The following is a 14,212-nucleotide window of genomic DNA, read 5'->3' on the forward strand; positions in this document are numbered from 1 at the left end:
TATTAACTGCGTCTCCAAATAACCCTTGCGTGGATACTGGTGCATCTAAAAGAACATGTTTTTCTTTGTCCTTTATGTCACTTAAGTTGAGCCACAGATGCCTCTCAGTGGCCACCAGGGCTGCCATAGAGCGGCCGATGGATTTAGCCGTCTCCTTGGTGGCCCTGAGAGACAAATCCGTGGCTCTACGCAGTTCAGACACCGTATCAGCACTAATACCCCCGCCCTCCTCAAAATCACCCAATAACTCAGCCTGGTAAGCCTGCATTATGGACATTGTATGTAAACACGCTGCAGCTTGACCGGCGGCGGCATAAGCTTTATGAACCAGGGAAGAAGTAACTTTTACTGGCTTGGATGGAAGTGCAGGAGCCTTCAGAGAAGATGCCGTTGCTGGAGAGAGATAGCTCGCGAGCGTCTCTTCCACCTTCGGCATCTCCCCATAACCATGCTCTTTATAATTGTGAATGGATGAATAGTGTGATGTTTGTGCAGTATACACTCGATATGACACTGGTTTCGCCCACGATCTCGACACCTCGGTGTGGAGATCGGGGAAAAACGGCAGGCTCCTGCGCTGGGGCTGCGCACGAGATGGCAGGAAGCGTTCGTCGAGCTTACTTTTCGAACGAACGTCCTGCCTATCTTCTGGCCACTCAATAGACAGTCTGTCAACAGCTCTAGTAATGACATCGAGCAGTTCCTCAAACGCATGAGACTGAGGTGGCGAATCCTCAGACTCAGCTACAATACTCACAACATCCAACTCCTCAGAGCTGGATAGTTGCAGTACTGGTACCTCTATCGGGGGGGAAGAAACCGCAGCGCGTGCTTCCACACCCTGATAAGAGGCACTGGATCTATCAGACGGATGCTGAGATAAGGCAGAGCCCGTCTCAACATCCACTGATAAATCCATCTGTGAACCCCAGGTCTGAGATCGACGCCGTGCCTCGGCAGCGGCGGGACCCGAGCCCTGGGGAGCGTGGTCGGGATTGAACCAAGCCAAGCGGGATCGGAGCGTACGCAATGGAAGCGCACAGCAATGCACACAGTCACCACCCTCGAGTGCTGACTGGGCATGCTCCTCTCCCAAACAAACAACACAAAGAGTGTGTGTGTCACCTCCCGTTAAATAACGCGGGCAGGGATGGACACACACTCTAAACTGCTGCTCGCTCGCCATACTGAATATATATATGATATAGACAGACAACACCAAATATACAGACAGATTTCACACAGAGCGCAACTGAAGACTCAGAAAGCTTTCGTTTTCTGTTTCGGGCCGGCTTTTATAGCTTCCTGGTACGTGACGTCACCCGCCTCTGACGTTCCGCCACACCATTGGACTGATTTTACATGTGCTTCAAGACGTCATCACGCAAAGCGTTCCCATAGCGTCAAACTCGACGCAACGCGAGTTCCCTTGAAAGGGAACCCCACATCCTACCTACTGCCATCTCAACACAGCTGTGCCAATTCTGCGGCTTTATTTTGATGAATCACCTGACTAACGGGCCCTCCTTCGCCTGTCTTTGCTGTCCTCATTGCTGCAGTCAGACTGGAATCTGATCATGGATGGGAAAGGGCAGGCCCGGCGCCACGAGGGGGCAAAAGGGGGCATTGCCCCCTCAGATCTGATTTGTGCCCCCTCAGTTTCATTTTTGTATTCATGGTTACAAATGAAATGTTTAACCTTTTGAGCGGTCCAGTCCCATATATGGGATTTTTATTTCTGTGCCCCTGAGAGTACGGTGACGGTCCAACATATGGGATTTAGAATGTTCAATGACGACATAACTGCCAGATTCAAACTGTGCGTTCGCGCGTTGTTTGGCGCTGAGCCAGAGACGGACGCGCTCAGCGCTGTCATATATCACAATTATGCAGTGTTTTCAACCTCACAATGTTTGTTTTAGGTTTCAGACATTTAAATACGCATAAGCACTAGTAAAACAATACATTTGGAGTTTATAAAATACACACCGATGTCTGTGGAAGCAACAATAACAATCTATTCAAATATAATTTGCTGACGTGGGTTATATATCAGACAAACACATTGGAAGTAACGTTAACTATAAAGTTTACTCTATTCTTCTCACAGTTCACCGGCCACTTTCTTGCATGTATTTCGGGAGAAACTGATGACAGGATTCTCTGAACTGCTGCGCAAAGAAACAGCCATTTCAAGATTAGATTAAATCAAGATTATTTATAAAGGTTTTTAAATTACCAAACACACTCACATACACATTTTTGAGAATCGGAATATCATATAGTTGATGACATGGTAAGCAAGTTTGTGAATATTTTGAATAAAAAGTGAAAAGGAAATAAAAGCAATACATCTGTCAACAGTGTTATTGTGGCTGCGGTGTGTCACGTGACAAATATGACGCGTCGCCATGGAAACATTAAGGGGGAACGTTCTAAAATAACAGTCGCCTTGAAAAAACACACTATGGGGAGTCAGAATATTAAAATTAAGTGTGAAAGGGTTAATATATGCATAATAAATGACGCTGGCTTATCTTTTTTACTAAGCAAGTTATCAGTGTGTGTATTGTTCATTGATGGTATAAAGTTAAGCCCCCTTAACAATTTCACATGCCCCCTCAGTCATTTCATCCTGCAGCTGGGCCTGGGAAAGGGACATCAAGGCTATCCTTGCCTGAGAGCACCCATCTGCCTCATCACCCTATACAGGGAGCCAGAACAGAACCCTGTACAGCAAGCACTCCTGTGCACAAAGCATAGTAGAGCGAGCCTTTGGCATGCTGAAAACACACTGGTGCACTATTTTCTTCATACTTCACACTTTTTCTTTTCTTCACAATCTCACTCTTCTCAATTGTAACATCGTTGAACCAGAGGATGAGGAAGACCATGATGATGGCCCCCCTGAACCCCACAACCTTCAAGCAAAAGTGGGAGAACATGTGCGGGACAATCTGCTGTGTCTGCTCCAAACATTCATGTAACCGCTCTACCTGCAAACATTTAAACAGGTTAAAACGTTTTAAAATTCATGTCAGCATTCAGTTTCTTGCCATATTTCATTTAATATTTTTACAATTACTTTCATTCTAATTTTTGTTATAGCTAATGTTTAATGTTAGCTTAATGTTAGTCTTTCTGTTTATTCCGAGGTTTATTGTGGTCAGCCGTATCTGGGCCGTATCCAAATCAGATGGAGGACCTGCGCCTAGACACGACCACAACGCATCCCTGAAGTGTCATCAGAGATTTTGTCAACTAGACTCTCCCCTGTGAAGGCCTCATTGACACGACAGCCATCGGCACTGATCCTCAACAAACCCGTCTCCGTGACGCGTGATGACTCCGATCTTAAAAGACAAGTGATTATACTTACCTTTTGAGTCCTTTTAGCGTATTTGAAGTCTTTGAAACCTATAAGAAAAAATATGTACGAATTTATATTCTTTGTTTGGGAAGTACACATTGTATTTTATTTTTCTTTCCTGTATTTTCTTTTATTTATTTATTTTCTGTTATACATTCCAGTTATTGAGTTCAAGTTTTGTATTCAATGCAAACAAATCAATACATTCAGTTAAACCTAATACCTTGTGTAAGTGGCTCATTATTGTTGTGAAGTCCTTATTCTCTGCAGGCAAATTTAGTCTTCTGATCTAACTGGTCCATACACAGACTTTTTGTCTACCAAATTGAGTGAAGGGTTACAAGATGGAACTGGATAAATATTCTGAATGTTCCGATCCAATCTAATTTCTGACCTGTAATGCTGCCTGAATCATAATCATACACTGTTCGTTTGTTGGCCAGAGGAGAATTGGCCCCCCAGCCTGGTTTCTCCTAAGGTTTTTTTCTCCATTCTGTCTCCTGACAGAGTTTTGTTTCCTTGCCTCTGTCGCCTTTGGCTTTTGGCTTGTTTAGTTTTATAGGACATTTAATATCTAACAATACTATTGATCTGCCTGCATTGACACCATAATGAGCTCTGGAGAAAACCATGCTGTCATCGTCCAGCGTTGGCTAAAACATAGTACCATTTTGAAACATATCAGCAACTCCTAGCAACTGTTAGCTAGGGGGGTTTTGTAGCACAGTGTTACAACTAAGCCGCCAAGTGTACAACAATAATGAAATGAAAACAGGGAGCCACACAACTTTTCAGGTTTGAGTATTAATTTATATATTTATTTTGCCACATTTAACTATGTTGGACTTTCACAAACAATGTTGGAATTTAAATGTCAAAGTATGATTTTTTCACATTAGTTTACTATGCATTGATCACTTGTTTATTTATTAAAAATATAGCCTGTTTTTCATGCAATAAACCCTTTAAAATGTGATTTTAAAGCTCGTTTTTATTATTATTACTGTTATTATTTTTAATAATAATAATTTTGCATGCAGCTGCCACACACAAATATAATTCGATTGCAGTTACAATATTTTATTATTTAGTTTATTTATTTATTGCAAAAATATGCAGCCCTTTCCTATATCTCTATTCATTATATTGATCCATAATAGAAGGATGATTGGATGAGGGATGGATGTATGGATATCTATCTATACAGATAAACAATATCAAACTATACAGATAAAATAGTACTGAATTATGTGTGTTACACACAAGTGTTACAACTAACCCCTCTGTCTGTTACAATTAACCCCCGCATATGGGGTAAGTTGTAACATTTGCACTTTATGTCACTTTCAGTGCAACTGTACGAAAATGGTAGGTCCTAGAAAAAACTTTAAGTGTTCATTTGTAGCAGAGATGTGTATGTTGCTTGTGTAAAATAAAAAGATTAATCTAACTTAATTCTTTTTTTAATAATTGAGCCTAAACCAAAATGTGTTTGCTGCTCTCCCCTAGGCTATGTCTGCTCACGCTCCCTATCTAATACACCTTCAACAATTCAACAGTTTACAGTAGTTCTACAAATGCGATTTTAACACAAGGAACCGTGTTTTTGAGTTTTAATTGTCACATTTGAAAACACCCGCATCGCTGTCCTCCGCAATGTTCGACTATGCTTCCTGGGAAGGCTGGGATAGAAAAGTATCCATCGATGAGTGCTTCAGAATCTGTCCGAAAGCAGTAGGCCATCCAGGGATTTCTCGTCTACTGTATTATGAATACTGAGGTTTCGGATATACTACTCTTTTCACATACTGTTTTCTCCTATATAGTAGGTAAGTAGGCATATTAGGACGCAAGAACAGAATATGCATTTCCAAATCACGTGAGAATGAGTACATCACCAAGGGATTTCACGCCTACTCTTTTATGAAAACTGAGGATTCGGACATACTATTCATTCGCCTACTGCTTTTTGCGTACTATATAGTAGGGACGTATGCGGTTTGAACGCAGCTGTAGTTCAGGTGTGTCTAGTTAAATATATATATATATATATATATATATATATATATATATATATATATATATATATATATATAGGTGTGTATCAGGTGTGTCTAGTTAATATATATATATATATTGTTGTAGAATGGATTGATAGAACTCAGGATACAAATAAAGACAGGAACACTGATGATGATGATGATGATGATGATGATGATGATGATGAATTATGATGCTGCTGCTTGTTTTGCAGGACAGAATATGTCTATGAATCCCAAAATAGTCCTGACATGTTATCCCTCGGAGAACAGGTATGAAAGACTATAGATATACACCTATGTTGTAAATGACCGCCTATATGTGGGTCACAAAAAAATTTCACACAACATTGCGTACCTAAAAGGAAGGAGCGTATGGTAGTCAGGCGTTGCAGCGGAGGGAAGAGCAACTTGTGTTTCTTCTCATGGCGTGAAGATATGGTGTTTTATGTTTCATTTTTCTTAGTACCCCTTTGGCAAGCGGAGCAAGGTATGCAGTGTTAATATTTTTTTTATAAAAAAATAGCTCTGTTGGTTGATTGATTCAGGTTTTCTTATCCCTTTCATGTCCTTTTTTGTGTATATGTATATTCTTAAGTATGCATTTATTTCATATTTCTTTATGTAGTTTCATGGTGCTTCAAGACTAATAAGTAAAGTGATGCTTAATGGTGCTCATGATGAGCTAATAAAAGAGAATGCACCTATCAGAAACTGTCACATTTTTTTGGAAACCAAGGGGCAGCAACATATGTGCTATCCTCAGGAGAAATGGGATGCATGGTCTGTTGTAGAAATGACAACAGCCTTTGAAGAATTCATGGTTGTTGCACTGATAGCCACAATTTTCATTACAGCAATTTCTTGACCTGCACTTTTGGTTAAAATAATGTAGAAACAAAAAGCGCTTGCAATATGTTTCAAACAATAAAGAACAGTGTGATTGCAATGAAATCTTTTCTCAGTTTAAGGTAGATAATTACATTATTATCTCTAACGTCAACAGATGATCCCCTACCATAAGCAAGCCACCACCATTTCACCAAAGAAACCAGCAGCCATATCACCCTGTAGCCCCAGACTGGTTGCCCATGAAGCTAAGCAGTGTTGATCCTGGTCAGTACCTGGATGGGAGACCTCCTGGGAAAACTAGGTTTCTGCTGGAAGAGGTGTTAGTAAGGCCAGCAGGAGCTGCTCACCCTGTATTCTTTGTGGAGTCCTAACACCCTTGTATAGTGATCGGGTCACTGTACTGTCAAAATGCACCGTCCTTCAGATAAGATGTTAAACCGAGGTCCTGACTCGATGTGGTCATTAAACATCCCATTTCTCGTAAAATAGTTTGGGTGTAACCTCGGTGTCCTGGCCAAATTCTCTCCAATGGTCCTTATCAATCATGGCCTTCTCATAATCCCCATCAACTCAACTTGCGCAATCTCTCTCTCTCTCTCTCTCTCCTCTCTCCTCTCTCTCTCTCTCCTCTCTCCTCTCTCTCTCTCTCTCTCTACCTATAGCTGGTATGTGGTGAGCGCACTGGTGCCTTTGTACTGTGGTTGATGTCGCATCATCCAGGTATATGCTGCACACTGGTGGTGGTTGAGGGGAGACCCCCTGATATGATTGAAAAGCGCAATTGCAGCCTTTGAGCCATAGCCATTTTGGTATTAATGATTGCTATAACAAAATTCCTTCTTCAACATTATCTGTAGTGCAGTGGATCTCAACCTTTTTTAATTCAAGGGCCTTGTTTAGGCCCCCTTGTGGGCCCCGCTCCCTGGTTGACAACCACTAGTGTCCAAATGAAGCTTATATTATAGATATATATGATTTAAAAAGTCACCCTGTAGTGCAGCGTAATTGTAAATCTGTGTAGAGGTTCACTTCACTATTTGTACATTTATTGCACTAACCATTAATCAAACCTGACACCCACTCAAACAATTCAAGTGCATATTAATAATGTATGTTCCCTGTTGCATGCATAAATAATTACATGCAATTATACAAAACAATATAGAAATATTTTCTGCATCTGTAATTTTTGATTTTGTAAGCCTAATGGTTCCATTACATTATTATTGGCTCATGCATTTTAATGCAGAGTTGGTGTGAATGTAATAAATGGTCCCACAGTGAACAACTGTCCCTTACAGCTTGCATCTGAATGTGTGCTTAAATATATTTTAGGCATATAGCCTACTTCATTACCTTCGTACTGACACTTTTAATCTCTTTTAACCTCAAACAATTTACAGTACAACTAATCTACACTCCCCAATAAAGATTTATATATATAATATATATACTCAAGTAAATTGTGAATTCAGTGTCCCTATCAACCTCTTGTTTTTGATGTATGTGGACCTGAAAGGCGATTTGAAAGGCGCCTTAAATAAAATGCATTATTATTATTAATAATCAATCTGAATTCACCTTTAACTAAAATAATAAGCCATTGTGGTGTTTCTTTGAAGTATCCAATTACTACTCTAGTCAAAAAGGACAAAGGAATGAGAGGAAAACAATAAAATGCACAAATCAATGGCAACTATTGCAAATGATCATATGGTACATTTACTGTAACATAACAAATGAATGTGTCAATTCACATATTCAATAGACCCATCCAGCACAAATGCGCATCATTTTGTTCCTGCAATTTAATTCTGTAATGTAAAGCACAAATATGTTTCACACAAATGTAGAAATGTGTTTTGGCAGCTTGTTTATTTGAATTATAAAGTACGTCTTTGTATTTGTAAAGGAAGGCCTTCTTCAGCAGATAAATCCCTGAATTGCATACATGCGAATCACAACAGTGTCATGAACGTGAAGCTAAAGCACTTTTGTAAGGTGCTCTAAATAATAAACTGAGCCTTAATAAATGGCTTAAATGTAATTATAAATGTGCCTTGAAAAATATACAGAAATTCACCTTTACATTTGAGGATACTTTTCAGACTTGATACATCATGAGGCCTGTATGCCTGATGATGTTGACAAAGCAGATGTATCGAGACTCAAAAGTGCCCTCAAATTATGTATGATATATATATATATATATATATATATATACACACACAAACTCCTGGGCAAAAAAATGGGCCATGGCAAAAATGGCACAAAAAAACCCACAACAAAACAAAAACATTTGTGGGGCCCTATCTTGCACCCAGCGCAATTGATTTTGTACACTGACGCATGTATCATTCCTATTTTGCACCCGACGCACAGCGGACTTTTCCCTCCACAGACGCACGCCGGTAAATTAGGGAATGAACTTGCGCTCACGGGGGCGGTGGAAAACCAGGAAAAACCTAGTCTAAAGTCAGTGGCACGTTGCGCATGTTATTCATATGCTATTTTAAGGGCGCATGCTTGGCCATAATCAATGTAGCATGTGCACAACGCGCATACACTTTGATTCTCTCATCTACAGTTTACATTTTTGCAAATCATACATTATTACAAGGAAAAATATTAACACACGAGGGAAATCATTGTTGTGTTCATGAAGATGTGAAAAAATAGGCATAAATCTAGCTTACTGTAACGGTCACCAGCTGGAGTGCCCTTGAAAGCCACCAGAGGGCACTCCACATAAGACTATTATCACTCACAAACTACATTTCCCATAACTCACTGCCCAGACTTATCACTTATCACTGATCACATTCACCTGTACCTCATTCACTGATTGCATTCACCTGTGTCTCATCATCCTGTTAGTCTCAGTCTATTTATACCATGTTCATTCATTCACTCACCGCGAAGTCTTGTTTAAGTGTTACACTGCATTTCTGAGCATTCTCCTGGTTTTCTTGTCTCTTGGTTTTTGGATATCTTGCCCTGTTCCCTGGATTACTCTCTTGCCTCTGGTCCCTGGTCCCTGCCTGTTTTGTTTGTTTGTTTGTTTGTTTGTTTGTTTCTTTCTTTGTTTTGACTGCCTGTCTGTGTATGACCCTTGCCTGTACATTGGATTACGCCTCTGGTTTGCCCCATACAATAAAGCTGCGTTTGGATCTCAACCTTCGTCTAGGAGCAGTTCGTGACACTTACACATTTACCCAAATTATTATACGCCTGTTTAACCGAAGCTAATTTGGGTGGGTTTCTCCCATCCCCAATGTCACTTCTCTGTGTTTTACGAGAACGTCGGTCTCCTCGGCTGTAAACCGCTCCTGTCGCCCACAAAGTTACTTGCGTTTCGCGCTTGATACTTGCGTTTCAAATCGTTAAAATAGGGCCCTGGTCTTTTAATGGTCTTAACCATTTTAATCACAAATCACTGGTCAGTAAATTATGAAGAATTGCATGAATACTGTAGATAAAGTAATACAGAATTGTCTTCCCCAACATGCAGACAGCTTTTTACAGGAAGAAGAGTCAGTGTTGTTCCACTCAATGTTAATGGCTTCAAAAAGTTCATGAGCAGTTGAAAAATGCTCCCAGTTAGTTTGAGTTTAATGTGAGATCAAATATTCACTATAGGGTTAAAATCTGACCAAATTGGACTCTGACCAGGCCAAAACATGAGCCTGATGGACTTGTTCTCAAGACGCTTCTTGTTTGTCTTTGCAATTTGAGCAGGGGCCTTGTGTTGAAAAATAACATCTGATCATTCCTCTTTAAATAACAGCTTTTCATTTGTGGGAAGCAAGCCATTCTGCAATAGTCTCCTGTACTCCAAAGCATTAAATGACTTTTCACAGTGAAGTAGCTCAACAATGCCAGCAGCTGAAAAGGCTCCCCACAGAATGACACCTCTTTCTTCATGCTTTACTAGAAGACAAAACTGAAATTCTTATTGTGGGCCCAAAACATGAGCGGGAGAGGATAGAAGCTGGATTGGGTCCCTTGGCCATGCAATCTACGAAAGAAGTAAAAAGCCTAGGTGTCATTTTGGACTGTGACCTGAATTTTAAATCTCAAATCAATCAAGTGACAAAAATTTGTTTTTATCATCTGAGAAATATAGCCAAGATTCGTCCTTTTTTGTCTTTGGATGATGCTAAGAGACTCGTTCATGCTTTTATCTTCTCTCATCTTGAATATTGTAATGCTATGTACACTGGCCTACCTAAGGGCTCTATAGCAAAGTTACAAATGATACAAAATGCAGCTGCCAGAGTACTAATGAAATTAAAAAGGAGAGAACATATTACACCGGTTTTAATGGAATTACATTGGTTACCAGTTCACCAAAGGATCGATTTTAAGGTTCTTTTTATTTGTTTATAAAACTCAGCACAATTTGGCACCTTTATACATTTCAGACTGTTTATCAAGATATGTTCCTACCCGTAGATTAAGATCCTCTAATGCTAATCTTCTGGAACATTGTACAGTTAAACACAAACGATCGGGTGGTGCTTCTTTTAGCCACTATGCTCCAAAAATTTGGAATTCTTTACCAAATGAAGTGAAAGAGGCTACTAGCATTCATATTTTTAAAAGTCAGGTTAAGACATACCTTTTTAAAGTTGCTTATGAGTACAATAATATTATGTGAAGTTGTGTATAAGTCTTTTATTTTAAACTGCTATTTATATGTTTGTTTTTTTTTTGTTTTTTTTTTTTTTTTATATATTGACATTCTGTGAATTTGTTTTTATGTTTGTGAAGCACTTTGCGTTGCATTCTATGTATGAAAGGTGCTATATAAATAAATGTTTATTATTATTATTATTATTATTATTATTATTACTAGAGATGCATTTATTTTTATATTTCTCACCAGATTTTTTGAAGACACCAATCTAGAGCATCACCATGCAACTCGTGTTTCATTGTGAATCATCACTCCACACACAACTTCCCATAATCTGCCAATCTTCATTCTGACCTTTTCTGAGACAGCAATGGGTTTTTAAGTAGTGCATTTGCTAAAATTTTGCTAATTTCCTGACCAATAATTTGGCATTAAAAAACGACTGTCTTTTGGCATTAAAAAACTATTGTCAGGACTTACTCAAGGTGTGGACCTTATTGCATATGCATTTGTTGGAGTTTCCCTTTCAGAGGAAAAATTTACGGGAGGAGAGTATTTAAATGAATCACGCAAGGTGATTTACTAAGCTTTGTACTAGTCAATTTACTGGTATTTGCACCATTATTTACCACCCAAAAAAAAGCATGTCTTAAACCAGACGCTAATTTGTATTGCTTTTGGTAGATTACGTTGGTTATTATGAAAAATAATCTGGCTACACACACTAAGAAAAAAAAAAATGTAGAAAAATGTGTCCTATATCCTGCCAGAAAATTACCAGTACTTTTTCTGTCAAGTTTATGCACATGTCCTTCACAATGTTAAACTACATTTTAAGAAAGTTTAGCTTATGCCATCAGAAGGAATGTTGAAAGATACATAACAACTTACTGAAATCAATCATGTCTCGTATTCGATCAATCAGTGTTTCAACTGCGGAAAGACGTCAATAAAACAGCTGGAGACCAATAATGTCACTTAACGCAAAATTTACGTCAGGAAAGGCATTTAATGGCCATAGCTAGAAAAATTAACTATAGAGAGTATTTTGCTAAATAAAAATAAGAGGTTTTGGGGCCTTCTTATTCACATAGAGCCCAACATTAACCGAGTTAATGTGAAACATCTGAAAATTCAATACACAACATGGTACATTGGGTCATATTTGTATACGGACTTTTCTTAGAGTGTAGCTTAACCCTGATCTTCTATTACCTGTGAGAAGAGCAACATCAATATATGTTTAAGAAACAGCTCTTTACATTTTTTATCGATATCATAATGACATTCTGACATTTCCAACATTGTCAAAAACACAATGATAAATATCAGATCACTGCTTACTCCATCAAAATACTCCTATGTGAAAAACCTATTGATGATCTTGTCTTTAAATGGGCACAAATCCCTAAAGCTATGTTCCAAAAAATATTTATACTTCCCAGAAGAGTTGAATCAGCAAATCGAGGAGCAAAATCAGTAGCCTATTAATTACTCTGTAATGCCTGTGGATTTGCAAATGAAATGTTCAACAAGCACATACTTTATGGGCGTAGTCTTTTATGAAGAGCTCATGAACTACTGTACACAGAAACATGTTTCTGTTATAACTTCTATGTTGGAAATTCATTGTACAGTGATACAGTGTATCTTTTATCTATGCTGTGAGAGAAAAATAAATAAAATATACTTTACCCAGTTTTTTTTTTTTTTTTTACAAAAGAGGAAAAGTTATTTTCTTGAGGAAATGTAAAGTGCTTGATTCACACTGTCACTGACATTATCAGTGCATGAAAGATGCGACAGTTGGAGTTTATTGCATGTTCACCTATGACAAGCTCGCTGAGGGAAATGCCAGTGTCTTTCTATCAACTGTTTCCTTTCCATGAGTCTCTCTCCCATCTAAAGGCCAGAAATGACGGCATGCTGTCATCATGTCTAGTATCAGTGGGGAATCTAGAACATGGCTTGTGCATTACTGAGAGTAGCTGTTATTCTTCACACTAGAATTCAGGGGAAGTATTTCTAGTGTGAGTATTTCCTAGCTTACTGCACTCAACAAATAAAAATGTTCAATAAAATTGATTAAACTGTGGAAAAAGTTTCCATGACTTTTCATTAAAAATAGTTGGAACTAATTGGTAACACTTTATAATAAGTGTACATTAATAAAGTAGCCTACTTAGAAATCATTTGCATTCTATTAGTTAATTAGTTAATTCATAGTTAAGGGGTCATGAACTGAGAATTTTCCTTGATCTTTTGACAGTTAAAGGTGGGATCAGTAGTTTTTGAAATATGTTGTTGGCCAATGTTGATATTTGAAATCAATCCAAACAAACACACCCCTTCTTCATTGCTCCGCCTCCAAAACTCACTATCCTATCCTAATGGCCCTGCTCCAAGTCGGTCTCGAACCTCGAACCTCGATCCCCCTGTAAGCGAGTTGAGTGCACTAACAATGACACTAAACACCACATTCACTAGCAGTCGTCAGCGCGACTTTCAGTAACTGACCTCCCTTACACATGATATCCAAGAGTGGATGAGTCATTCAACGAATCTGATGCCATTTGAGTCCGCAACGTTTGATGAGATGCATCAGGCACAAAAATGTCCCAAAATGTGTTTCCAAAGCTTAAAGTTATTAATTCAAGTGTTCTTTTTAACATGCTATATGATAAAAAATACTATTCTACTAATACTATTTATAATTTTTCATTAGTACATAGCCAATTTCACAACCATCTCTTTCACTTACTATCTCTTTCACTCACTCACTCACTCACTATCTCTTTCACTTACTCACCATCTCTTTCACTCACTCACTATCTCTTTCACTCACTCACTATCTCTTTCACTCACTCACTCACTCACTATCTCTTTCACTTACTATCTCTTTCACTTACTATCTCTTTCACTCACTCACTATCTCTTTCACTTACTCACTATCTCTTTCACTCACTCACTCACTCACTATCTCTTTCACTTACTCACAAGCACCACAGCCTGTGACATCCCACCACATGGAAATCCAGAGGGATGTGTGGATGCGACTCTCCCAGTCAATGTTATGATGCTCTTTTGAGTTTTTCAGAGCATGACCAAAGTTTTCCATTAAATCTCCAATTATAATGTTTCCCCTCCCCCGGTATTATAAAGTTTTAAAGGTGCCATGTGTCAGAATTGAGTTAAAAATATCCAAAAAATGAGCTACACACATCAAAAGAATGAGAAGAAATAAGGGCGATGATGTCATTAAAAAAATTACAAGTTATAGTGCTGCAGAGATATCAACCTGAATTAGCATTA

The sequence above is a fragment of the Abramis brama genome (assembly GCF_963993115.1).
Source record: "Abramis brama genome assembly, chromosome: 11".
NCBI lineage: Eukaryota > Metazoa > Chordata > Actinopteri > Cypriniformes > Leuciscidae > Abramis > Abramis brama.